Source organism: Panicum hallii, chromosome 4 (assembly GCF_002211085.1).
Source record: "Panicum hallii strain FIL2 chromosome 4, PHallii_v3.1, whole genome shotgun sequence".
NCBI lineage: Eukaryota > Viridiplantae > Streptophyta > Magnoliopsida > Poales > Poaceae > Panicum > Panicum hallii.
Window position 1 is genome coordinate 36,598,519 of NC_038045.1, and position 25,887 is coordinate 36,624,405.

Genomic DNA, 25,887 nt, shown 5'->3' on the forward strand with positions numbered 1-25,887 from the left:
CGCAACCAAGACCATCCCTTGAAGCATCACAATACACTGTGAACCTCTTGCTCTGGTCGGGCAGAGTAAGGACTGGCGCCGTAGTTAACCTCCTCTTCAGCTCCTCGAAGGCCTTCTGACGCTCATTAGTCCAAGAGAAATCCACACCCTTCTCCAGCAAGGAAGTCAAAGGCTTCACAATCTTGGAGAAATTCTCAATGAACCTCCGATAATATCCTGCTAAGCCCAGAAAAGAGCGGACTTCCTTCACCGTCTGTGGTGCAACCCAGTCAAGCACGTCCTTCACCTTTCCGGGGTCCACAGCAATACCTCCCTTGGAGATGACATGACCGAGGAACGGAACCTCGTCAATCCAGAATTCGCACTTGCTGAGCTTGGCATACAGCTTGTGCTCTCTGAGTCTCTGCAACACAAGCCTCAGATGCTTCTCATGCTCCGCTTTTGACTTGGAATATATCAGGATATCATCAATGAATATCACCACAAAGGTGTCCAGATAATCCATAAAAACCTTATTCATCAGATGCATGAAGAAAGCCGGAGCATTGGTCAAGCCAAAGGACATGACCGTATACTCGTATAGCCCATACTTGCAGGTGAATGCCGTCTTCTGGATATCCTCAAGATGAATCTTCAGCTGGTGATAACCCGAACGTAGATCAATCTTCGAGAATACACAAGCACCCTGAAGCTGATCAATGAGATCCTCAATACGGGGCAATGGATGCTTGTTCTTGATAGTGACTGCATTCAGGTCCCGATAATCGATGCACATCCTCTTCGCGCCATCTTTCTTCTCTACCAGCAATACAGGGAAAGACCAAGGAGAGAAACTACGACGGATATAGCCCTTGGCTAGCAACTCGTCGACAGTCTTCTTAACTTCCTCATGTTCAACGGGTGCCATACGATAGGGCCGCTTAGCAATAGGAGCTGTGCCAGGCAAGAGATCAGTAGAAAACTCAATGTCGCGATCAGGCGGCATACCTGGCAAATCATCCGGAAAGACTTCCGGGAATTCAGACACCACGCGAATACCATCCATGGGTCTAGCCTCCATCTGACAAAGAATTCCAGAAGGCTCCGAAGCACTGACTGTGACCTCCTGTCCATCTGGTGCCGACAAGTGGACAGTCCTCTGAGCGCAATCAATCTTGACACCCCATCTAACAAGGGTCTCCATCCCCAAGATCACATCGATACCCTTGGTGTCTAGCACCATCAGGTTGGCACTAAACTCTACCCCCCTTATGACAACACTGACTCTGGGACAGAAGATATGAGACCTCAACTGCCCTCCCGGTGAAGATACTAACATGCCCCTCTTTAATGTGCTAGTATGAATGCCGTGATGCTCAACAAAAGACCGGGTACTGAAAGAATGCGTAGCACCAGTATCGAAATGCACTGTAGCAGGGTGAGTATTGATCATGAACGTACCAATGACCACGTTGGGAGCATCGGCCGCTGACTCGGCCGTCACGTGGTTCACCCTGCCCTAGGATGGCGCCTTGGGCTGAGCTGGGCGCCCCTGCTGTCCCGACTGCGCCTTACGGGGACAGACGTTGGCGTAGTGTCCCGGCTCGCCTCAGTGGAAGCACACATGTGGGAGTGCTGGAGCCTGCTACCCGGCAGAAAGAGCAGGCGCTCCCTGCCGCGGAGCTGGTGGAGCCGGTGGAGCAGAGCGTGCCGGAGGTGCTGGAAGCCTCTGGCCCTGTCCCGCTTGCTGCTGCTGCTGCTGAGGACGGGGCGGGTACTGCTGCTGGCGCTGCTGGTACTGCTGGATTTGCCTCTGGTGCTGCTGCTGCTGGTGGTACTGGTACCAAGGTCGAGTGTTGCTACCCGACGCAGCAGGAGCCATCTTCCTCTTCTTGTCCTCAATCTCCCGGCGTTTGCACTCGGTGTTGAGGGCAGAATCAACCAGATGGTTGAAGTTGTCGAAGCGGTGGTTCATGAGCGCGTGTCACACCCTAAAATATTCAATTTTAGTATGTGACTATCTTTTACAATGTGTTCATCTATCAATAGGATTTTTCCAAGAATTTTAAAGATTTTTCTGGCAATTATTCTATTTGTCCAAGAGCTAGATCCATTTTTTTTACTTGGAAAGCTCTAAAATTCTTTTTCATGAGTCCCAAATATTTTATTTGGAATCCTCGTGACCCAAATTACCTCCTGAGTTTTCTCGGAAATTTTTGGGATTCTTCCGGATATATTTTTCTTGGTTTGAAATATTTATCTGGATATTTTCTAGATTTATTTTAAACATAAAAATATGTTCTGGAAAATATTTCTATTTTGATTTTCATCGCAGTCGGACGAGCCGTATCTTTGTTGTATATCCTTTTAACCTTATCTTCTCTAAATCATTAAGAAGTTCCGTCGAGCTCCTGATCCTCTAACCGTTTCCCCCGATCAAGTCATGTTTGAAAACGACGCCTCGTGGCTCGTCTTCGGTATTTTTTTCTGATGATGTTCGATCGCCGTCAGCCCCAACGACTCGGCCTAATCCCTTCCTTCTCTTTTCGCGCTCCCGAATAAACCGTTCGCGTTCAACCAGCTCTGTCAGCTCGTTTTCATGTTCGACCCTCACCCGAACCTATTTCGGCTCGTAACCGAACTCGCTTGGTCAATCTCGTTTTCTTTTTCCGTTACCTCCTCTATCCTCTCTTTGCTCGCTAAATTGTGGGACCCGCTGGTTAGCCCTATCTCATCTCTCCCATGGGCAATCTAGACTCAGGAACGAGTCCCAGCCCGATGCGCGTCCTCAACCCTGCTCGCCAAATTCTAGATCTCCGCGCTCCTATAAATCCTTGGGCCTTCTTCTTTTTCTGTGCCCTAGCTCCTGCTCGCACCCTCCCCCGAGAAAACAGCGCCGCACGTAGCCGGTCCTAGTTTTTCCTCGCGCCCCTGCTTCCCCTCCTCCTGCACATCCATGAACAGCTGCTGCCGCCGGCCACCAGGAGCGCCGTCGCCCTTCTGTGCGTCTCCGGTCGCAGCGCTGCCGCCCCCTGCCAGACTCCTCGTCGCCCTGCTCCTCCTGCAGCGCCCAGCGCCGCCCCTGCTCCATTCTCCCTCTCCCGTGAGCCCCTGTACGCTTGCGCCCCTGCCCATCGCTCCTGCCTCGTGCGCTCCTCCTCCTGCAACCGTGCGTCGCGACCCTCCTAGTGCCGTGCGCTGCACCCCCTGCCAGCCGCCCGTGCGTCCCCTCCCCTCCAGCGCCGCCCCTGCCCCTTCCCTCTCCTGGCGCAGCCCGCTCTCCCCCCTTGCAGGCTGCATGCACAGAATCACCCAGAACAGATGAACAGACCCGTCGCCGCATCTTCCTCCGCGAAATTCGATCACCTCGATGCGTCCCCGTGGTAAGTAAGGTATGGAACGGAATCCCCTCGTCGTCCTCTTTCATTTGCCCCGCTTCCCGCGATCTCCCGTGCCCAAAATCAACGGGAATTTGAGCTACAGTACCCACCGGTCACCATTGCTGCCTGTTTCAAGCTTTTTGCAGATTGGTCCCTGGAAGATTCTGTAATTATCGTGTAAATTTTTGTGTCTAGCGAAAATTGCAGAAAACCCCCTAGATTTTTCCATCTTTTCAATCCAGCCCCACCATGGAATTTTTCAAATCTAACCCTAATCTTTTCCTGTTTTGCAAGCACTATTTTCTATGTCTTGTATTTCTTTTCTGCTAACCCCTAAAGTCTATAGTTAATTGCGTATAGGTCCCTGCAGCGCTGTTTTATGCGTAGATTCCGCGTTTTAGATCCGTTTTGATCCGTTCTTTTTGCGTTAGTCTTCTAAAACCCTAAGCTATCGTTTAGTAGTGTTGTTGTGCCGTAATTCCTGTTTTTAAAATTAAATATCTATTTAATTTGAATAATACCCTCTCATCTAGTTTTTCGAAATAAAATCCAATTAAGTCTTTTCTTCGGTTTTCATAAGTAATGTTAACTCAATTAATATGAACTTAAATGTGTTTATAATTTAATTTGTTTAGTTCAACACGAATCATAAAGTTCGACGTTTAGATGTTCTCACCAGTTTCTTTTCTAATTAATTAATTAATTAATTAGTATAATTTGTACATAGAGAGTTGTATATAAAATTTGCTAAGTTCTACTTCGTATTTATAAATGCAAATATAATATGAGTTCATTATAATTAGAGATATTTCTCTTTTATATCTTTTACATTGGTTTTCTAAATTAAAATAAATGAAAGCCTATAGTTCTTTATTTCTTTTTAATATAAATGTCCCGATAGCTGTATCTTTTCAACCCTAGCTCCGTTTTCCGTGTTTCTTTCTTTCTCGTGATCGTACACACCCTTATCCTTTAGTTCGCTCTTCTAAAGCTTTCCTTTTGTTTGTTCTATCTGTTCTTAGTTGTTCTTGTTTGTTTGCTTGCTTGTATGCTTCGGTCGGATGCTTGTGTGACGTTAGAAGAAGCGCGATCGAAGAGTTTTGAAGATTTAGAGTTTCAAGAACAAGAGCTGAAGACTCTGAGTAGCTATTCTCTAAAAGAAAGGCAAGTGTTTCCTTGATCATGCTTTTGTCCTAATAATCACAGTAAATATAACTTTTTCTTTATATGCTTGCATGTTTCCTAATTTTGATGGATCCTAATTAAGGATATGCCTAGTCTTTATGATCATTCCTTGTCAACCTGGGTTTTATCTTTATTGTTGGGTAGCTATTGCTTAGTTGCTTCAACTGGTTATGGTTTGGGAATAATATATAATCATGATGACAACAATGAGGATGTTTCACCTGTTCTATCCATGTTCATGCGCTATGCGTTGTTAATATAAGATTATATGTTTAATCGGAACATGGAGAACCACCCAGGAAAACAGTGCAACCACAATACTATATGGCCCTGGTCTTGGCTAATTAATTAGAGACTCTAGCTTATGATAATCTTACCGAAAGGGCAAGAGGGGTTGCATCGACGGGGTATAGCTCGGTCCTTTTGAGGCACATGGCTATGTGGTCCTTGGCTAAGGTATTTCCTCATTAGGGAGGGTTATGACCGCTTTGGCTTGAAACCTTAGCGGATTATTATAAGTTAGGGAATCTTTGTAAAGGCCTCGTAGTGAATCCCTTGCCACTCACCTCGGAAGTGTTTAAGAGGCTAGCTACCTCGGGCAAATCGGGAGACACGAATTGTGGGTAAAGTGTACAACCTCTGCAGAGTGAAAACTGATATATCAGCCGTGCTCACGGTTAAGAGCGGCTTGGACCCTCACATGATTAATTGAACTTGAAGATGAATTAAATCGTGGACCATGGTTATGGTTATGGTTATCGTGGACCATGTTTATGGTTGTGGTTATGCTTATGCTGTATCTCTTCTCTCTCTTTTAATGTGGGTTTTTGGTATGAATTTTTATCTTAGTAATCAGGTGCTAATAAAACTTGACCAACTAAAATTGCTTATCGCAGTAAGTCAGTCATCCTTTCCTTGATTTTGGCCTTCATGTCATATAATTCCCAACACTTGCTGAGTACCAACCATAAGTGTACTCACGCTTGTTATAATTGCTGCTCAGAGGAGAAAGTGATGTGAAGTCTTTTGAAGATGATGCTGAGTTCTAGGCTTGCGCAACCCCCGGTCGATTGCCTGTGAAGTGTGGAGTCTTCGTTTCCAGGATAAGCTGTATAACTCTGATAATCTTTATAGTCTTTTAATTCTCTTTTCGTGATACTGTTGCTGATTATTCACTGATGAAGTCACTATATGTATGGAACTTGATCCTGGCATACATATAGTTATGCATTCGGTTTTGTCCTTTAAAAACCGGGTGTGACAGCGCGTACTCCAGATGGTCATCGAGTCCCTCCCTGAAGCGCTCCTGCTTATCGCCATCATGGGCGACCTCAGCGGGGGCGTAGCGAGCAAGCTGGAGAAAACGATCATGGTACTCTGTCACCGTCATAGATCCCTGAAATGATAATCACCGGGAAAAGAGGATGGAATTTTGTTCAGCCTTCCAATTTCACAAAGATAAGCAAGGGTGGGCTTGAGCTCAAAAAGAAATTGCGGAAAGATTTTACTCAGATTTACCTGCTTAAGCGCAAGGAACTCCTTGTGCTTCATTTTCATCACTCCAGCAGGGATGTGGTGGTTCCTGAAACGCTCCCGGAACTGGACCCAGGTGAAAGCGTCACGGCCCCGAGCTGGATAGGACTCCCTCCAGTCAAGAGCCGAACCTCGCAGCTACCGTGCCGTGAATATGACTCGCTCCTTGTCGTCGCACTGAGCGACATCCAACTGACGCTCCGCTGAACGAAGCCAGTCGTCAGCCTGGAGTGGATCAGCTGTATGAGAGAACGTCGGCGGGTGTCCTCTCAGAAAATCCACACGCCTGTCGTGAGGCTGCGGAGGTGGAGGAGGTGGTGGCTGAGCATGAATCTGCTGCAGAGCCTGAACAGTGTTGTTCAGAGTGGCCATCACCTGCATCTGGAGCTGGAAGAACTGCTCCAGAGTTAGAGGTGAAGGCATCGGCAGCGGCTGGTCAGTGCTCTGGTTGTTCTGCCCCTGCTGGCCAGAATCGGTGCCGGTGCTCCTGGTGTTCACCATCTGTTTGCAGCAGAACGAAATTTATGAGAAGAGGATATTGTGCAGCTGCGGAAATGAAACTTCGACAGGATATGGCAGAGAGAAAAGAGTATAGGTTTTACCCCCAATGATCTAACTCAATTCTATTATTTTGTTCATGTCTGTGTTAGGGTCGATTTGCATGAACAAGTGTAACTACTAGACTATGCAATCAACCAAAAATCCAAATCAAACATTTGCATAATAACAAACATTCAATATTCACAACTTAGTCAAGTTTATCACACTACTCGACTAACACACTGATTCTAGCGTATTTTCATTGGGATAGCTTAAACTTATAGCTTATAGGGTTAGACACTCAGGCCAACGTCTACAGAAAACTCAAGCTATTTCTCAGAAAAGATAGGAGAGAGATAGCAAATCAAGGACTTAAGACTCCAGGAATAGAAGTAGGAAATGATGTTAGAAGATTTGAGGAAGCAAGGCAAGAGAAAAGAAGTCCTAAACTCGACCAATTCTATCTAGGCTTCGTCCTACAGTCGATATGGCTCTGATACCAATTTTGTCACACCTGATTTATAAGAACATAAATCGAGCAATCATATATGCGCCAGGATCAAGTCACGCATATATACAACAGAATCATCAAGATATCACAACACGTATCTCGAAATAAAAGCGTATAAATAATAAATGAATATCTTTATTACAACTGAATCAAGAATCAGTTCAAGGAGTGTGGAAGCGTAAAATGAATACAGGAGAAGCAGGGCGCCACAGGGACGTCGGCTGGGAGACAACGCCTAGAAATCGTCGAAGCAGCTGACGTAATCCTCCACGTTGCCGGGCACTGAGCAGCAGTCGAAGATATCCAAGAGAACAGAGGAGTGGAGAGGCAAGTGTGAGTACAAACTCGTACTCAACAAGTATAACACAAACTATGAGGCTCTAAGGTTAGCTGACTCTACTGCATTAGCTTTTAGACTTGGTAAAATTTTATTAAAGCTAATTACTACAAGTGGATGAATTACCATAAACCCGAATTGCATAAGAAATTAATCAATATTAATTAAGAACTACTGAGAACCATCCAAACCACCAAGATAACCCCACTAATCAGACGGAGGATCTGGGCCGCTCATGACTGTGAGCACAGCTGATATATCAGTTTTACACTCTCGAGAGGTTGCTCAACTTTACCCACAAGTCGTGAGCTACGCTAGTTGTTCATCACACTTCCTTAGGTGAGATGGCTAGCAAGCACACTACGAGACCGTTACAAAGGATCACGTTGGTAAGGTGTAACCGCTAAGGATTCTGGATCAGCGACGATGGGGCCCACCTCCGGGGGTACAAGCACACAGCACAGACCAAGCCGGAGGAGCAGGGACCATTGAAGCCTACCACCCCTCTTGCCCACGCAGGTAAGTTACTACCGAACCAACATGACCTAATTAGTAAGTCAAGACCGTCCCATTCCAGTCTTGTGGTTGCGCGGTTGTCCCAGGTTGTCGCTCTATGAACCGGTCCTTATGGAGAGTGGCCAACCAAGCACTAAGCACCGTGCTGGCCCCCTAAACCAAGTTTCTACAAAAACATATTTTAAGGAGACGTGAGCCGCTCAAGCACACAGCATAAAGGGCCACTCTCAGAATCAAGTTGCATATACCATTAATCAGGTTTAATTAAAAACGACCATTATGTGTGAGAGCGCAGCACCTAGCACAACTAACCAAAATGCAACCTGAGGTATTATATAAAGGATAACAGTGGCTAGGAAATCCTTATAGGCATACAGTATTAAGATGCAGTATGAAATTGTATTAAAAGTGATAGGAGGTTCATGTTATACTTGCCTTCCTCAAAGTTCTCCTACTGCTGCTCAAACTGCTCTGCAGAAAGGGGCTCCTGGTACTCGTCCAAAGGCTCAGCGTCTACTCACGATCGCAATGCCAAAACATGGTCCAGCACATACACATTCATGCAAACAAAAACAAAAGATAAGAAACAGTACAACATTACATAAAAACAGCACATAAAACTATGATAGAACTGTTCTACGCGTTACAACGATCGCGTGAGCGCAAAAACCACCTAAAACAGAGCTAAGACGCGGAATCTAGAGCTAAAACAATGTCCTGGGACCTTTCTGGAAGAAAATCGGAAGTTCTAAGGGGTTCTGCGCAAAAATCGAGGGCCTAAACGTAATTAAACTATAGACACAGGGGCTAACTGGCTAAAAACCCTAGGGCTTGATGGCGGGTTCTATTTCCAAAGAACTGGGGGGCCTAAACGAATAAAACCGGACCTAATTGCAATTACTTTTGAACTAAGGATGGACTGCTGGTTGGTTTTCAAAAAGCTCAGGGGCTCTTTAGCAAAACTGGTAGGGCGAAGGGGTACGCGGCTTCTAATCAGGTGCGTCAATCTCGGATCGAACGGTTCGGACCCGATCTAGTTTGGACTGGTCCGATCTGGTTGGGCTCGCGGGGACGGCGGGTCTGCATGGCGGCGCACGCCAGCGACGGCGTTCCGACTTCGGCTGCGGCCTACGGTCCATGATAGCTAGCTTAAGAGCGAGAGGGGAACGTGCTGATGCTCACCGAGGGCTCGAACTGGCCGGAGAAACAGCGTAGGGTGGTCGGCGGTGAGGGCCGAGCGGTGGGGATGGGCGGCGCTCGCGGAGGAAGATGATGCAGGGGCCTCCGTGCTTCTGGTCACCGTGGATCGACTCGTGGAGATCCTGCGAAGATCCTACGGGGGTTAGGGAGGTCCGGGGATCACCGGCGGCGATCAATTTTGGTAGAGACCGAGCTCACCGGCAATGGCGGTCGGCGAGAGCGAGCTGGGCGTGGCTAGGGTTGCGGTCGCGGTTTAGGGAAGTCACAGGAGAGGTGGCCTGGTGATTAAGAGGCGGCGGGGATGCCCTAGGCGTGCGTGCCGCGGACTCTGCGGTGAAAGCGGATCGCGCAACGGATTTGCGCAATCCCGGCTTTGGGGGCTCGGCTTCTAGAAGGTGAGGGCGCCAGTGGGGCTGGTCAGTGGGCCTCGAGCGTGCGCACTAGAGGCGGAGCGGGGCCACGGGCAGCGAGGGAGCGGCCGGGATGGCGGAGGCGGAACAGAGAGAACCGCCGCGGAGAAGAAGATGGAAAGGAAGGAGATGGTCACTGACATGTGGGGTCAGGCTGAGGGAATGACTGAGAATAGAAAGAATAACTAAGAATAGAAGGAATGACTGAGAATAGAAGGAATGACTGAGAATAGAAGGAATGACTCACCTACTTTCCTGTTTCCTCCCTTTTCTTTTTCAAACCAACTCGATTCTATTTGAATTCAACTACTATGCACTCAACCAAATAAACTTATGCACCAGCATGAATGCACAAACATGTTGAACCTAAAATAAATTTTAATTCTTTGTGAATTAAATTATAAATAAATGCAAGCTAGGCAAAATAAATCCTTAGAAAATTACTGGAGCCCAATTAAATTCATTATAAATCTTGAAATTTTTACCTTAGGGTGTTACATTGTTCCCGCCGGGGAAGGGCATGGATGACCTTTCCCCCAGCGCGAGATCCCCGAGGGGCCCGTCCCCCGCCCGCGCCGTGCGCGTCAGGCGGTTCAGATTCTTGTCTTATTCGAGCCCGTCCCGCAGCTCGGGCGGTTCAGATTCCGCCTTTCCCCCTTTCCTCCAGCGGTCACGCCTTTGACTGGCGGGCCCGGGCCCACCGGTCATTGGGTGTGAGAGGAGGGGGCCTGGTGCAGGCAACCGTTCGACTTCTCCTCAGTCGTCGCAGAGCACAAGAGGGCAACAGCCTTTTGCATAAAAGGTAGGCACCAAAGGGACCGGCTACCTTTTCGCTCTTGCCATCAATAGACGCCGTAGCGCCCCTTCATCTCCGCACCCTTTCTTGCGATCAGCTTCCTTGCACCCGGCTTCCTTGCGCTCGGCTTCCTTGCGATCCATCCTTAGCGACCTCAACATCCATCGCCATGTCTTCTCTTCCTTTCCCGCACCGCTTCCAGAGCCAGACATAGCTGGACTCGGTGCGCCGCCTTCTGGGATGGTCCGCGCCGGCGCAAGCCGGGAAGATTAGGGCCGGCGAAATTCCCCTCCGCGACCTTGCCGCGGGGGAGTTCGTTCTCTTCAACTCGTACATCATGTGCGGGTTGGTTCCTCCGATCTCCTCCTTCTTCCTCCTGCTCCTGGAGGAGTTCGGCCTCCAACTTCATCATCTCACCCGCACTCCGTCCTCCTTGTGGCGGTCTTCGCCCACCTTATGGAGATTTTCATGGGGGTGCGCCCCTGCACCACCATCTTCCGGCATTTCTATGCCTTGGTCGGGACTGGGAGGAGTAAGCGCGAAGTCGGTGCTTACTACTTCCAGCTCCAGCACGGGATGGCGAACTCCTACATCGCCGCCTTCTCCAGCTCCAAGTGGGAGGACTAGCGTGAAGGCTGGGTCATCGCGGAGGCTGACCCCCACGACCGCATGGAGCTGCCAACAGATGGACCCTAGAGCGATCGAAGCACCTGGAAGGCCAAGCCAATGATACTGAAGGAGCTCGGCCCGGTCCTTGATCGGGTCAAGGATCTCCAACGGAGTGGCCTGACATCCTTGATGGTGCTAGGTGACTTATTGAAGTGGCGGATCGCCCCCCTGCAGCAGCGGTCCCGGATGGCCTACATGTATACAGGACTGAACGACTGCAGCAGGATCATACGGGGGCCCGGCTCAGAATTCACCAGGGTGGAGCTGGAGGCGGCGCTCCGGGCGATGACCGGCGAGGCGTTCAGCCCAGAGTCCCTGGTCCTCCTGAGCGGGGTCAAGGCCCTGTGCAAGGACCAGGCGTTGCGGTCATCAGTCCTGGCGTCGATGCTGACCCTGGACGAGGGTGGCCTGGCGGTCCGGCAACTAGGAGGCGACCCCAATCGCGGGCTCCAGATCCCCGGCGCCACACCGGACCGCCAGCGGCGTACCAGCGAAGGTCCCGGGGAGCCAAGACCCGGATGTCCGGCCCTCGGCGGGAAAGGAAAGGGGAAGGTGTCGGTGCTAGAGCACCGGCATAAGGACAATGCGGGTGCTGCCCCAGCCCAAAGGAGCGACGAGGCCCAAGGGGCGGCACCCGCACGGAGCAGCCAAGCCGAAGGGAGCAAGTCCCAGAGGCGCTAGCGTGGCGACGGCTCCTTGGTCGCGGAGCCGGCGCCCAAGCGCCAGAAGACGGCGGAGGCGGAGGGGCAGAGTGGAGCTCCACCACCTCCGCCACAACACCAGCAGCTGGAGAGGAGACCGGAGGAGGCGCGTCGGCCTTCTCTGAGACAGCAGACTTCACCCCCGCCAACGGCGAGGCGGCGCCCATCGACGCCACCACCACCACCGACGGAACCTAGGCCGCAAACCCCACCCCCGGCAGGGAAGAAGGTCCCCCCAGCCGCCCGGGGCAGATGGGAGTGGTATGACTTCTCGTAAGTAGTCTTCTCAGAGTTTTTCATTACCCCTCTTAGCTTCTGGGCCTTAACCGTATCGGTGATACGGCAGGCCCCAATCTTCAGATGCACCAAGCGCGTCCGCCGGGGTCACTCCAATTGGGGGATCCGGCCCCCAGCCAGCGCCGGAATCTTCAGCGTCTACACCAGCAGGACCCTCGCCTGGGATAGCTCCAGAAGCCTCCGGACCTAGAGGTCCGGAGCCGGAGGCCGTCACGCCACCACGACCCGAAGCTGCCCCCCAGGAGGAGGCCGCCAGACCCGCTGCGGTGTCCGAGGCACCGGCAGTAGCGCCGGGTGTCGAGGCCGGGCCCTCTCCAGCTGAGCCAGCAGTAGAGGGGGCCGCTGCAACGGCGGAGGCTGCAGCGCAGGAGGCAGCGGAGGTGCCGGAGACAGCGGCGCCGGAGGCCACTGAGGTCATCAGCACCGCCACTCCACCTGCGCAGGAGGAGGAACCAGAGGTGGTGCTGGGAAGGCGCCTCCTCCCGAGCACAGCGGAGATCCCCCTCCCCCGACTCTTCACCAAGTGCCAGCAGGCTCAGCAGGAGCTGGAGGCTGGCATCCACCGGGAATGGGAGAAGCTAGAGGCGGAGCGTCTCCAGCTCTCCAACTGGGAGCACCTTCTAGGGGACCGTCCGTCACCGCCCGCTGCGCCGATGAGCGTGCCAAGCTCATGCAGGGGCGCGAGCTCCTGCAAGAGCAACTGCAACAGGCTCTCAATCGTGAGGCAGCTGCGGCCCAACGGGAGAGAGCGGCCACACGGCGGGAGAAGCGCGCCACCGAGCGGGAGCTCGCGGCGGAGCTGAAGGTGCAGGCGGCTGCGGACAGGGAGCAGACCGCCCTGGAGCTGGCCGACCAAGCCAAGAAGGTGGTGGCAGCGATCAAGGCGTAGGAGACTACTCTTGCAGAACTGGCGGCAGCCGCATAGAAGAGAGAAGAAAGGCTTGCCGCCCGCGAAGCAGAAGAGGTGCCCCGGCTCCAGGAGCTCCAGAAGCGGGAAGAGGCCGTGAAGGAGGAGCTGGCAGCCGGGACCCGGAGGCTCCAGGAGCGCGAGGCGGCCCTCCAGGAGCGGAGCGCCAGCATCGGCCAGATCACAAGATGGGTCGGTGCGGTGAACCCTCTGCTAGAAGCACTCGGAGCTAACCCCATCCAGGTGACGGAGGCTCCATCTCCACTTGGCGCTGCTCTCCAGGTGCTGGACTCCACCGCCGAGTGGCTGCGGGACGTGGAGGCAAGCATACAACACCTCCTGGAGACAAAAGGGTGAGTTGTTGCTCGGGGGATGGCAGAGTACATCCTCACTAGCTTCCGGAGCCACGACCCCGCAATCCAACTGACTCCCATCCTGGTCGGACCCCTCCGGGCAACGGCAGCCGCCACACAAGAAGTTGTCCAGGAGGCGGCCGACATGGTTGTGGCCTGTATCCGACGCCGCCCCGAACCTGCACAGAGTGGGGGTGCCTCCGGACCACCAGAACAATAGTGCTAGAAACTTTTTGTTGTTTCTTTTGTAATATAACTTTTGTTACTGTAAGATAACTTTGTGATGTTGTGTACATTATCAGTAATGCATTTAAGTATTTCGTGCATCTACTTTTTTGCGAAAAACTTAGCTGTTTTCCTGATTGTCGATCTGTAAAGTGTTCTTAGGCACACCGAGGTCCCGTGGCCCCCTGGGAGGTAGTCACGATAGGTCGGGACTAGCTGCCATAGAACCGAGGTCCTGCACATGACTTAAGATCGACGTTTAGTAGATGGTCCCCACGAGGTCCCGGACTGGCGAGCAAAGGCCTCCTGAGTTGCGTAGCGGGTCAGAGCGCCGGGGCCTAGGTTCGGGGATTAAAAGGGTCCCGGCCCCCGGGTCTATGGTTCGAGGTGCAACGGTACTCACCCTAGGGGGGTAGGGTGTGTAGGCTTAGGGTACGGAACCAAGCTAAGTGGCTACACGGCCCTGGACCCCAGCAAAGAGCGAGCACGTCTCCCTGAAGCCAATTCCCGGGTGCCCGGTTCCTTTTCTCCTGCGAGACAGAGGTCCCGGGCAGAGACGTAGTGTAGCAACTTAAGAAAGGCCTTGGGCACGACACAGACGCGAGAGGCCACGTGGGGGGTTAGCGTAACAAGAAACGACAAAATAGAATCGCATAGACTTCAAGGACACACTGAGAACAAATTTTTCCTTAATTAATTGGTACAGGGGAGTTGTGCGATGTACGCTAGGGGCCGGGTTTACGAGGGCGGACCTCCACCGCCCTGGTCCGCACATTGATGCTACCAATTACAAAGGAAAAATTTCCTCTCAACCAGACCCTAAGGGTAGAACTTACGGACGTGTTCAATGTTCCATGGATTGGGTAGTTGCATGCCTTCCTCCGTAGCCAAGCGAACAGATCCGGGTCAGCATACCTTTGTTACCTTGAAGGGTCCCTCCCAGCTGGGGGAGAGCTTGTGCAGGCCCTCCCGGTTTAGGATCCGCCGCAAGACTAGGTCCCCGACCCGAAGCTCCCTACTACGCACGAACCGTTGGTGGTAGCGCCGGAGCGCTTGGTTGTACCATGCGTTTTGGACTGCTGCTCACCATCTGCGCTCGTCGACGAGGTCCACGTCTTGGTGACGCTGCTGTTCCTGCAAGTCCTCATCAAAAGCCTGGACTCGTAGAGAGCCCATGGTGATCTCCGGGGGAAGGCACGCTTCGGCCCCGTAGACCAAGAAGAAAGGGGTTTCCCCTGTTGCCCGGCTAGTGTGGTCCGGTTTCCCCACAGTACGCTCGGAAGTTGATCAATCCACCTTGTGCCATGTTTCTCAAGATCGCAGTAGGTCCGGATCTTGAGTCCTCTGAGGATCTCAGCGTTAGCCCGCTTGACTTGGCCATTACTCCTGGGATGCGCCACTGAGGCAAAACAGAGCTGGATGCCAATATCCTCGCAGTACTCCTGGAAGTATTGGCTCGTGAATTGAGTCCCATTGTCGGTGATGACCCGGTTCGGGACCCCGAACCGGCACACAATTGACTTGAGGAAAGCGGTTGTTGACGCCTTGGTGATGTTGACCACTGGAGTTGCTTCCGGCCACTTGGTGAATTTGTCAATGGCGACATAGAGATACCGGTACCCGTCGACGGCCCTAGGGAAAGGTCCCAAGATATCCAACCCCCATACAGCGAAGGGCCAAGAGGGAGGAATCATCTGTAGTGCCTGAGCTGGAGTGTGTATCTGCTTTGCATGGAACTGACACGCTTTGCAGGACCTTACCAACTCAGCTGCATCCTGGAGCGCTGTTGGCCAGTAAAAGCCATACCGGAAGGCTTTACCAACCAGCGTGCGGGATGAAGAGTGACTTCCACACTCGCCTCCATGGATCTCCGCGAGCAAGTCGCGGCCCTCTTCCTGGGTGATGCACCGTATGAGGATGCCGTTGGCGCCACGGCGGTAGAGATCCCCTTCTACCACCGTGTATCGCTTAGCCATCTGGACTATGCGCTCAGCAGATGCTTGGTCTTCAGGAAGGAAGTCTTTCAGGTAGTCCCAGACCTTAGAGATCCATGCATTGGGACCTTCCTGAGAATTTGGGCATGGCTCCCTGAGGTCTTCGGGATCCTCGAGGGAGCACACGACCCTTGGCGGGCTCCACGGATGGAGCGCCGCCGGGACCGCTAGCTTCGAGGTGCTAGTCCGGCCCCCTTCACCCAGGTCGGCAGGCTGGGCGGAAGGCTTCAGCAGACGTCTCTGGAAGATGCCCTCGGGCACGGGTGCCTGAGTCGATGCGCTCGCGGAGAGTGCATCAGCTGCTGAGTTGCTTTCGCGTGGAACATGTTGCAGTTCCAGCACATCGAAGTCCTTCTCCAGCCTCTTCACATGAATGAGGTAGGCTGCGAGCTGGGGATTGTTGCAGCAACATTCCCCCCGGACTTGCCTGATGATGAGTTGGGAATCTTCTTTGACCAGGAGCTCCCGGACCCCCAGGGACAGAGCCGCCGTGAGTCCAAAGATTAAGGCCTCATACTCCGCCATATTGTTGGTGGCCTCAAAGTCAAGATGCACCATGTACTTCAATTGCTCGCCACATGGGTTGATGAGGACCACGCCAGCCCCTGCCCTCTTGCTGCGGGTGGACCCGTCAAAGAAGAGTGTCCAGTGGGGTCCGGTGAACACCGGAGCCCTGACCTCCTGACGTGGGGGGTTTGAGCCGTCACCCGGACCCCCAGGGACGCTTGGCGATGGCGTCCACTCTGCGACGAAGTCAGCGAGAACCTGACTCTTGATGGCATGGCGTGGCTGGAAGTCGAGCTGGAATCCAGCGAGCTCAGCTGCCCACTTGGCGACGTTGCCCGTGGCGTTGGAATTGTGGAGGATGGCCCTCAATGGGTAGGAGGTCACCACCACAATTTTGTGAGCCTGAAAGTAGTGGCGGAGTTTCCTGGACGCAACGAGTATGGCATAAAGAAGTTTATGTGTCTCAGGATACCTGGCCTTTGCCTCATGAAGGACCTCACTGACGTAGTAGACTGGCTTTTGGACGGTCCTGACTCTGCCAGCCGGAGCGGATCCTTCTGCTTGAGCTGGGGACCCATCGGACCCCATGTTGCTCGGTGCTTCTCCGGGTCGGGACCCGGCCGGACCCTTCGAAGTAGGGCCGGTTGCTGGAGTGGTGGAGGCTGGACCTCCTTCCCCTGCAGGGGGGTCCACGGGGGCCCCCTGCAGGAGATGCTCGGACCTCTCAGTGACCAGCACCATGCTGATCACTTCGGCCGTTGCTGCAAGATAAAGAAACAGCGTCTCACCTGGGTCCGGTGCAACCAGGACCGGCAAGGAGGTGAGGTACTGCTTCATCTCTTGGAAGGCACGTTCTGCCTCTTTAGTCCATGCAAATGGACCGGACCCCCTCATCAATTTGAAGAAGGGAAGTGCCCTCTCCGCCAGCCTCGAGATGAAGCGGCTGAGGGCTGCAAGGGACCCCATCAACCTCTGAACATCCTTGAGGCGTGCAGGGGGTCTCATTGCCTCGATCGCCCAGACCTTATCCGGGTTGGCCTCGATCCCCCGGTGGGAGATCAGGAAACCAAGGAGCTTTCCCGCCGACACGCCAAAGACGCATTTCTCGGGGTTAAGCTTGGTGGAGGTCGCTCGTAGCTTGTCGAAGACTTGAGCTAAATTTTCTAGGAGGGAATTTGATTCTCTAGTCTTGACAACAATGTCATCAACATACACCTCAACTATTTCTCTAACCAAATCACCTAAAGTGATGTTCATTGCATGAGCAAAGGTGGGTAGAGCATTAAGCAATCCATAAGGCATTACTATATAACAATAAAGACCATCCACTATTACAAAAGCTGTATGCTTTCTATCATCCTCAGCCATTTTGATTTGGTGAAAACCAGAATAGGCATCTATGAAGGACAGCAAATCACACCCGGTGGTGGAGTCTACAATCTGGTCTATACGCGGAAGTGGATAAGGGTCTTTTGGACATGCCTTATTAAGAATGGTGTAGTCGATGCACATCCGAAGCTTCCCATTTGCCTTTGGGACCACGATTGGGTTGGCCAACCACACTGGGTGATAGACCTCTTCGATGAAGCTAGCCTGTAGCAGCTTGCGGACCTCTTCACGGATGAAGTTTTTCCGCTCGATGGACTGCTTGCATGGCTTCTGCCGGACCGGCTTGGCGTCAGGGTGGATCTTCAGATGGTGCTCAATCACCTCCCTAGGGATCCCGGGCATCTGCGACGGTTCCCAAGCGAACACGTCAACATTTGCTCGGAGGAAGGCGATGAGCGCGCTTTCCTATTTCTCTCCCAGATTCCCACCGATGCGGGTGGTCTGGGAGGTCTCCGCTCTGACCTGGACGGTCTTCACGGGTACGTTGTCCGTGTCGGACGGATGAACCTTGTGTGCCTTGGCCAGAGCCTTGGCATGCGAGGTGGAGCGGTCGGACCCCTGGGCGCCAGCTGCAGGGGCAAGCCCTGTTGCCAGCGCATGGAGCTTCTCGACCGCCATGACGGCAGCGGCCCGGTCGCTCTGGACGGTGAGGACGCCTGCCGGAGAAGGCATCTTCAGGACCAGGTACCCGTAATGGGCAATGGCCATGAACCGGTATAGAGCCGGTCTGCCAATGATGGCGTTGAAGGAGAGGTTAACCTCCGCAACCTCGAACTACACGTTCTCGGTACAGAAGTTGTCCTCCGTCCCAAATGTAACCGGTAGGGTGATGGTCCCCACCGGGTACACTGGGTCCGGGCCCACTCCGGAGAATGGGCGCGAAGGAGTCAGCTTGGACTCCGGGATCTGCAGGTGCTTGAACGTTGCATAGCTGATGACGCTGAGGCCTGCACCTCCGTCGATCAGCACGTGGTGGTGGCGGACGTTGGTGATGGTGGGTGCCGTGACCAGCGGCAACACACCTGCGCCCGCCATGTTCTTCGGGCAGTCCGATGGAGATGGTGATGTTCTTCCACCGCTGATGGGGCGCCGCCTTCGGCGTCGCCAGCCTCACCGAGAGGACCTCTCGGCGAAGGGTCTTGACGTCCCGCCGGGAGACAAGTTCCAAGCTGCCGCCGTACATCACGTACAGCTTCTTGCGGCACTCGTCACCACCGGACTCAGAGTCAGACTGGTGGAAGAGACCCTTAAGGTCTTTGTTGGGGGTTTGGTACCCCAACTCCCTCTCCGCCACGGCCGCATCGGCGTCGGAGACCCTCTCCTTGCCGGACCACCGTGGAGGGTAGGAGCCTTCCCTTGAGGCTTGGTCGCGCCTCTTGCTGAGGCGCTCCACGAGCTTCTAGATCTCGCGGCACTCGGTGGCACTGTGGCGAGCCCCAGGATGAACAGGGCACGACCCGGGGTCAGTGCGCTGTTGCCGTGGGTGCTTGCCACGGGGGTTCTAGCCCCCGGTCGTTGCTGCAGCAACGGCCGGACCCCCGATCCGTGACTTGTCGAAGCCACAGCTTTTCTTGTTCTTTTTCTTGCCGCTGCCAGGGGCAACGACACTGGGCCCACTTGTCTGAGTGGGACCTGCCTGGGTTGCAGAGTGCCATGCACGGCCTTCTGCTGCCTTGGCACATTTGTCCGCCAAAGCGAACAAAGTGGTGACGGTTTCCACCTGGTGGGTCGCCAGCTTCTCCAGCATCTTCTCATCACGGACCCCCTGGTGGAAAGTCGTGATAATAGACGCGTCGGAGATACGCGGAATTGTTCCACGTACCTTGGTGAAGTGGGAGATAAAGGCCCGGAGGGTTTCTCCGGGTTGCTGCCTCACAGCATGGAGGTGGGCTTCCACACCGTGCTGCTGATACGCACTGGCAAAATTTGCCGTGAATTGTGCGCACAGCTCACCCCAGGGTCGGATGGATCCCGGAGTAAGGTTCATGAGCCAGGTCCGGGCTGGCCCGGTCAAGGCTACATGAAAGTAACTTGCCATGACAGCATCGTTACCTCCAGCCGCCGTGATGGCGGTGATGTAGACCTGCAGGAATTCTGACGGGTTAGAGGACCCATCATACTTTTCTAGCAGGTGTGGCCGAAACTTGGACGGCCAGGCAACCGCGCAAAGGTGATCTGCGAGCACAGCGCAGCCCACCCCAGACACCGGTGCCTGGACAGGTCCCTGCAGGGCTGGAACCACCGCAGCAAATTCGGCATCAAGGTCGCGACCCTCGATATTGAGCCGGCGACCACGTGCCCGCTCGATGGAGACACGGGCGTCTTCTCCCGCACGTCTGCGGTTGAGGTCCGCCCGGAGGTCTTCGGTCCGTGCACTCCTCACTGACGGTGAGTGCACAGAATCGGATGCGCTGCCTTGACGACGGCGTTGCCTGGAGGTAGACCCCCCCGCTGAACATGGGGAAGCCTGCGCCAGGTTGAGGAGGCGGTCAACATCGCCACGCCATTGCCTCTGGGCGTCGGGCGATGCCGCCTCACTAGGGGGGTTGCGAAGCAACTCCCTGGCTGCCATGAGCGGCCCATTCAGTGCTGGCACCGATTGGGCCACTGAGGCCCGCGCCGCAGCGCGCTGTGGAGCCGCTCGCACCGCCGCCCTGGACGTAGGACGACGGGAAACATGTGGCATCGTGGACGCCACTTCCTGGCCCAACTGGAGGTCGTGATGACCATCTTCCTGCGCCATTGTGGTCTTGAAGGTCGACCGAGCGCAAACCAAACCTAGGCCCCCTACCTGGCGCGCCAAATGTCGGAGGAAATCTCCATCCGGGTGGTGGAATGCACCCGCCTAATCCTAGTTAAGGATGGGTTCTGAGGAGACTTAGGAGCGCTCGATCGGTGGACAGATGAACGCAGGAAAGATGCGAGGATTTAGAGTGGTTCGGGCCGCCGGAGCGTAAAACCCTACGTCCACTTTGGTGTTGTATTGATTGTGTAAGCCTGGATGGAAACTAGCGTGAGCTTGTCTGGAACTTGTCCTCTAACGAGTGCACTCTCCCTTTTATAGTTCAAGGGAGGTGCTTACACTGTGCGGGACCCAAACAGGTGGGCCCGGCCAACAGGAGCCTACTCTATGTGATATGAAGATCTCCATCTCCAGCCCCTCACTGTAGCCTTCGCGGTTGGGAAGATAATGTGCGTATCCACAGCCTGGATACGGTCATGTGCTGCCTTGCAGGCACAGTGACTGCTGTCAGGGTTACTCAACAGTGGAGCCGTGCCACCACTGTTGAGTGAGAACCTGTTAGGCGAAGGAGCAGCGCTAACCCGCCGCGCCGTTGCTTCCGCGCACACTGTAGCAGCGCTCGCCTCGGCTCTCCTGTTGCAGACCATCATCATGCACGCGTGCAGCGCCATGACGGGACTGTACGCCGCTTGCGCTCAGTAATGGTGATACGACGCGCCGCCTTGGAAACAGGCGGGCTTACCGTGGTGTCAGCCTACCTGCCCCGTGTGTCAGGGGCAGGTCACATTTTTTGACTTGGGCGCGACCGGCCCAACTACCGCATTAAATGCTGGTAGCTGGGCTGAAGACCCACGATGGGCCTCCTGCCTCGGGCACGTGGCAGGGCCAGCCCCGCTCCCACCGTGGGGGCGGCACGTGGTGGCACCGGACCCCTTCCCGGGGGAAAGGGAATCCGGGCCCCCGAGGCCAGTTGGAGCGGTCAGACCTGTGATGGTCCGGCCATCACACGTGGCGGCCCTGGACCTCCCTGGGTAGTCCGGGTCCGCGGGAGCTACCCGAGAGCTCTCCTGCCTCCCTGGGCACGTGAAGGCCCCGGACCTCTAAGAGCACGGGGAAGGTCCGGAGACCATGGTCTCAGCTGTTAGGCCCGGGCCGTATGCCACGTCACCAAGAAGGCGAGGGGGAGATCACGTATGGTGATACGCTAAGGGCCTGGACACCCTAGTAGGAGGTACCCCTGTCCTATGTACCGACAGTAGCTATTGCACCATATACTGTACAGTTACGTACCCTGGCCTTGATGGTATTTCCGTCCACTGTACTAAGAACGGTACAGTGGCAGTCGAAGTCTTCAAAAACTTTTGCAATGCGGCGCCAAAGCGGATTGTTCATACAGGAAGTTTTTTCGCCAATGCTTCGACTAGGTCCTTTCTTTTCAAGCAGCGGAGCTAAAGGTGTTTGTTGAATTAGAAGTTCATTGGAACAAAATGACGGATAGGCCTACTAGTGGGATGGGTTGAAATGGGTTTTATGGGGTGGGTTTTGATGTGAAGTGTGTTTGGATACATCAAAATGGGTTATACTACGTAATGGGATGGGACCGAGCGGGTTCTATGTAACAATAAATTAGTTCCTTGGTAAAAAAAGTTGAGCTTAGTTTTTTGATCCTTTTCAAATTGAACTTGGTTATCTAGTCCAAAATCAAATTTCGTTTTGGTTGTCGATCCTTCCGTCCAGGGCTGCTGTTAGCCAGCACATCCAGCGCGCGCAAAAAAGACCAGAGTACACCAAGTCACCCTTTGGCGCGAGCACAAAAAGGCTAGGCGCTTGTTTCTTGGGGCGGCGGGGATTTAGGCGGTGATGGAGTTCCTGCCGGCGGATGCACCCGCGTCGGCGCCGGATCCACCCGCGCCAGCGCCGGATCCACTGTGACACCTTGTTTTAAGAACAAAACCGAATGCATAACTATGTGTATGCCAGGATCAAGTTCCATACATATAGTGACTTCATCAATGAATAATCAGCAACGGTATCACAAAAAGAGAATTAAAAAACTATAAAGATTATCAGAGTTATACAGCTTATCCTAGAAACAAAGACTCCAAACTTCACAGGCAATCGACCGGGGGTTTCCCAGGCCTAGAACTAGCATCATCTTCAAAAGACTTCACATCACTTTCTCCTCTGAGCAGCAATTATAACAAGCGTGAGTACACTTATGGTTGGTACTCAGCAAGTGTTGGGAATTATATGACATGAAGGCCAAAATCAAGGAAAGGCTGATTGGCTTACTGTGATAAGCAATTTTACTTGGTCAAAGTTTTATTAGCACCTGATTACTAAGGTATAAGTTCATATCAAAACCCACATTTAAAGAGATAGGAGAGATACAGCATAAGCATAATCACAACCATAAACATGGTCCACGATAACCATAACCATAAACATGGTCCACGATTTAATTCATCTTCAAGTTCAATTATCATGTGAGGGTCCAAGCCGCTCTTAACCGTGAGCACGGCTGATATATCAGTTTTCACTCTGCAGAGGTTGTACACTTTACCCACAATTCGTGTTTCCCTTGATGCCCAGGTTTGCAAAGCCCTTAAACACTTCCGAGGTGAGTGGTAGGGATTCACTACGAGGCCTTTACAAAGATTCCCTAACTTATGACAATCTGCTAAGGTTTCAAGTCAAAGTGGTCATAACTCCCTCTAATGAGGCGGACGCCTTACCCAGGACCATATCACACCCTCAAGAGGACCAAGCTATACCCCGACGATGCAACCCCTCTTGCCCTTTCGATAACATCATCATAAGCTAGAGTTTCTAATTAGTTAGCCAAGACCAGAGCCATATAGTATTGTGGTTGCACTATTTTCCTGGGTCGTTCTCCATGTTCCGATTAAAACATATAATCTTGTGATCAACAACACAAAGAGCATGAACATGGATAAAACAGGTGTAGCATCATCATTATTATCATCAGGGTTATATATTATTCCCGAACCATAACTAGTTATAGCAACTAAGCAATAGCTATCCAACATAAAGTTAAAACCCAGGTTGACAAGGAATGATCATAAAGACTAGGCATATCCTTAATTAGGATCCCTCAAAATTAGGACACATGCATGCATATAAAGAAAAAGTTATATTTATTATGATTATTAGGACAAAAGTATGATCAAGGAAACACTTGCCTTTCTTTTAGAGAATAGCTGCTCAGAGTCTTCAACTCTTGTTCTTGAAACTCTAAATCTTCAAAACTCTTGGATCACGCTCTTTCTAACGTCATACAGCATCGGGCCGAAATCATACAAGCAAATAAACAAATAAGAACAACTAAGAACGGGTACACCAAATAAAAAGAAAGCTTTAAAAGAGCATACTAAAGAGTAGGGTTCGTTGCTACAGTCAAAAGAGCGCAAGAAACGCGGAAAACGGAGGTAGGGTTGAAAAGATACAGCTATCTGAAGATTTATATTATAAAAGGAATAAAAGAACTATAGGCTTTCATTTATTTTAATTTAGAAAACTAATATAAAAGATATAAAAAAGAAATATCTCTAATTATAATTAATTCATATTCTTTGCATTTATAAAGATGAAATAGAACTTAGTCAAATTTTATATATAATTCTCTATGTACAAATTATCCGAATTAAACAATTAATTAGAAAAGAAAATTTGTGAGAACATCTAAACGCATAACTTTATGATTCGAGTTGAACTAAATAGATTAAATTACAAACATATTTAAGTGGATATTAATCAAATTAACATTAATTATGAAAACCGGAATAAAGACTTAATTGGATTTTATTTCGGAAAACTAGATGAGAGGATATTATTCAAATTAAATTGATATCTAATTTTAAAAACAGGAATTATGGTTCAACAACACTACTAAACGATAGCTTAGGGTTTTAGAAGACTAACGCAAAAAGAACGGATCAAAACGGATCTAAAACGTGGAAACTATGCATAAAACAGGGCTGCAGGGACCTATACGCAATTAACTATAGCTTTCAGGGGTTAGCAGAAAAGAAATACTAGACTCAGAAAATAATACTTGCAAATACTGAAAAGTTTGGGGTTAGATCTGAAATATACCACGGATGGGGCTGGATTGAGAAGATGTAATAGATCTAGGGGGTTTTCTGCGAAATCTGCAAGACACAGGAAAGAACAAGAAAATTACATAATCTTCCAGGGACCTAATCGCAAAACCTTTACAGCACAGCACCCATGGCGCCAGCGGTACTGTAGCTCAAATTCCCGTCGATTTTGGGTACGGGAGATCGCGGGAAGCTAAGTAGGGCAAATGAAAGAGGACGACGAGGGGATTCCATTCCACCTATCTTACCACGGAGACGCATCGAGGTGATCGAATTTTGAGGAGGAAGTCGCGGCAGCTGTTCTGTTCCGTTCTGTTCCTGGGCTGATGGTGATCGAATGTCGTCAGAAAAACACAAAAAGACGAGCCACGAGGCATCGTTTTCAAGCATGACCTGATCGAGGAGAATGGTTAGAGGATCGGGAGCTCGATGGAACCTCTTAAAGATTCGAAGAGACAAGATTAAAAGGATGTACAACAAGATACGGCTTGGTTCGACTACGATGAGAATCAAAATAGAAATATTTTTCAAAACATATTTTTAAGTTCAAAATAAATCTAAAAAATTCCAGATAAATATTTCAAACCAACAAAAATATATCCGGAAGAATCCCAAAAATTTCCGAGGAAACTCGGGAGGTAATTTGGGTCACGAGGATTCCAAATAAAATATTTGGGACACATGAAAAAGAATTTTAGAGCTTTCCAAGTAAAAAAAAATGGATCTAGCTCTTGGATAAATAGAATAATTGCCAGAAAAATCTTTAAAATTCTTGAAAAATCTTATTGATAGATGAACACATTGTAAAAGATAGTCACATCCTAAAATTAAATGTTTTAGGGTGTGACATCCATGCAGGGTCGCCGGATCCACCTCGTCCTCGGGCTGTTCGCCGGCTGCTGCAGCCAGGGGCCTACGGGGTTGGGCGCCGGCCACCGAGAAGTAGGCGCTGGCCACGCGGCTGTCGGCGTCCGGCAATGCGTTCCTGGGGTCGGAGCACCTGATCCCACAGGACGAGGCGGTGTTCCACAAGACCATTGCGGAGCTGCTCCCGCGACGGGTGATATGCGTGTGGACACTACACCAAAACAGCTCAATTTCGTCGGCCGAATTTATTTTCGTCGGCCTATGGCAAGCCGACGAAAACCACTAAATTAGTTCGTCGGCCTACCCAAGCCGACGAAATTAAACGTATTTTCGTTGGCCCGGTCACGGCCGACGAAACAAAGGTAATATTTCCGTCGGCTTAACCTAGGCCGACGAAAATAAAGTGTAATTTCGTCGGCGTCATTTGACCGACGAAAATACAATTGCACTAAGTAGCGAACTGGCTCCACGCACGTTTTCTTTGTATGCCGCCAAACCCCCGCGCGGCCGCCCCCGTGCCCCACCCCCGCACCGCCGCCCCGGCGCGCGGCCGCCCCCGCGTCGCGGCCCCTGCGCCGCCGCCCCCTGTGCTGCCGCCCATGCTGCCCATCATGCTGCTGCCCATGCTGCCTGTGCTGCCCCCCGTGCTGCTGCCACCCACACCCCCGAGCCGCCGCTGACGCGCTCGTCTCAGCCGTCCCCTGCTCGAGCTTAGGTATTAACCTGT

The 25,887-nt window shown here is 52.0% G+C and overlaps 1 pseudogene; it reads right to left on the reverse strand.

Moving 5' to 3' along the window:
- LOC112890454 overlaps positions 1–25,887 on the reverse strand; it is a 47,976-nt pseudogene that overhangs the window by 15,466 nt on the left and 6,623 nt on the right.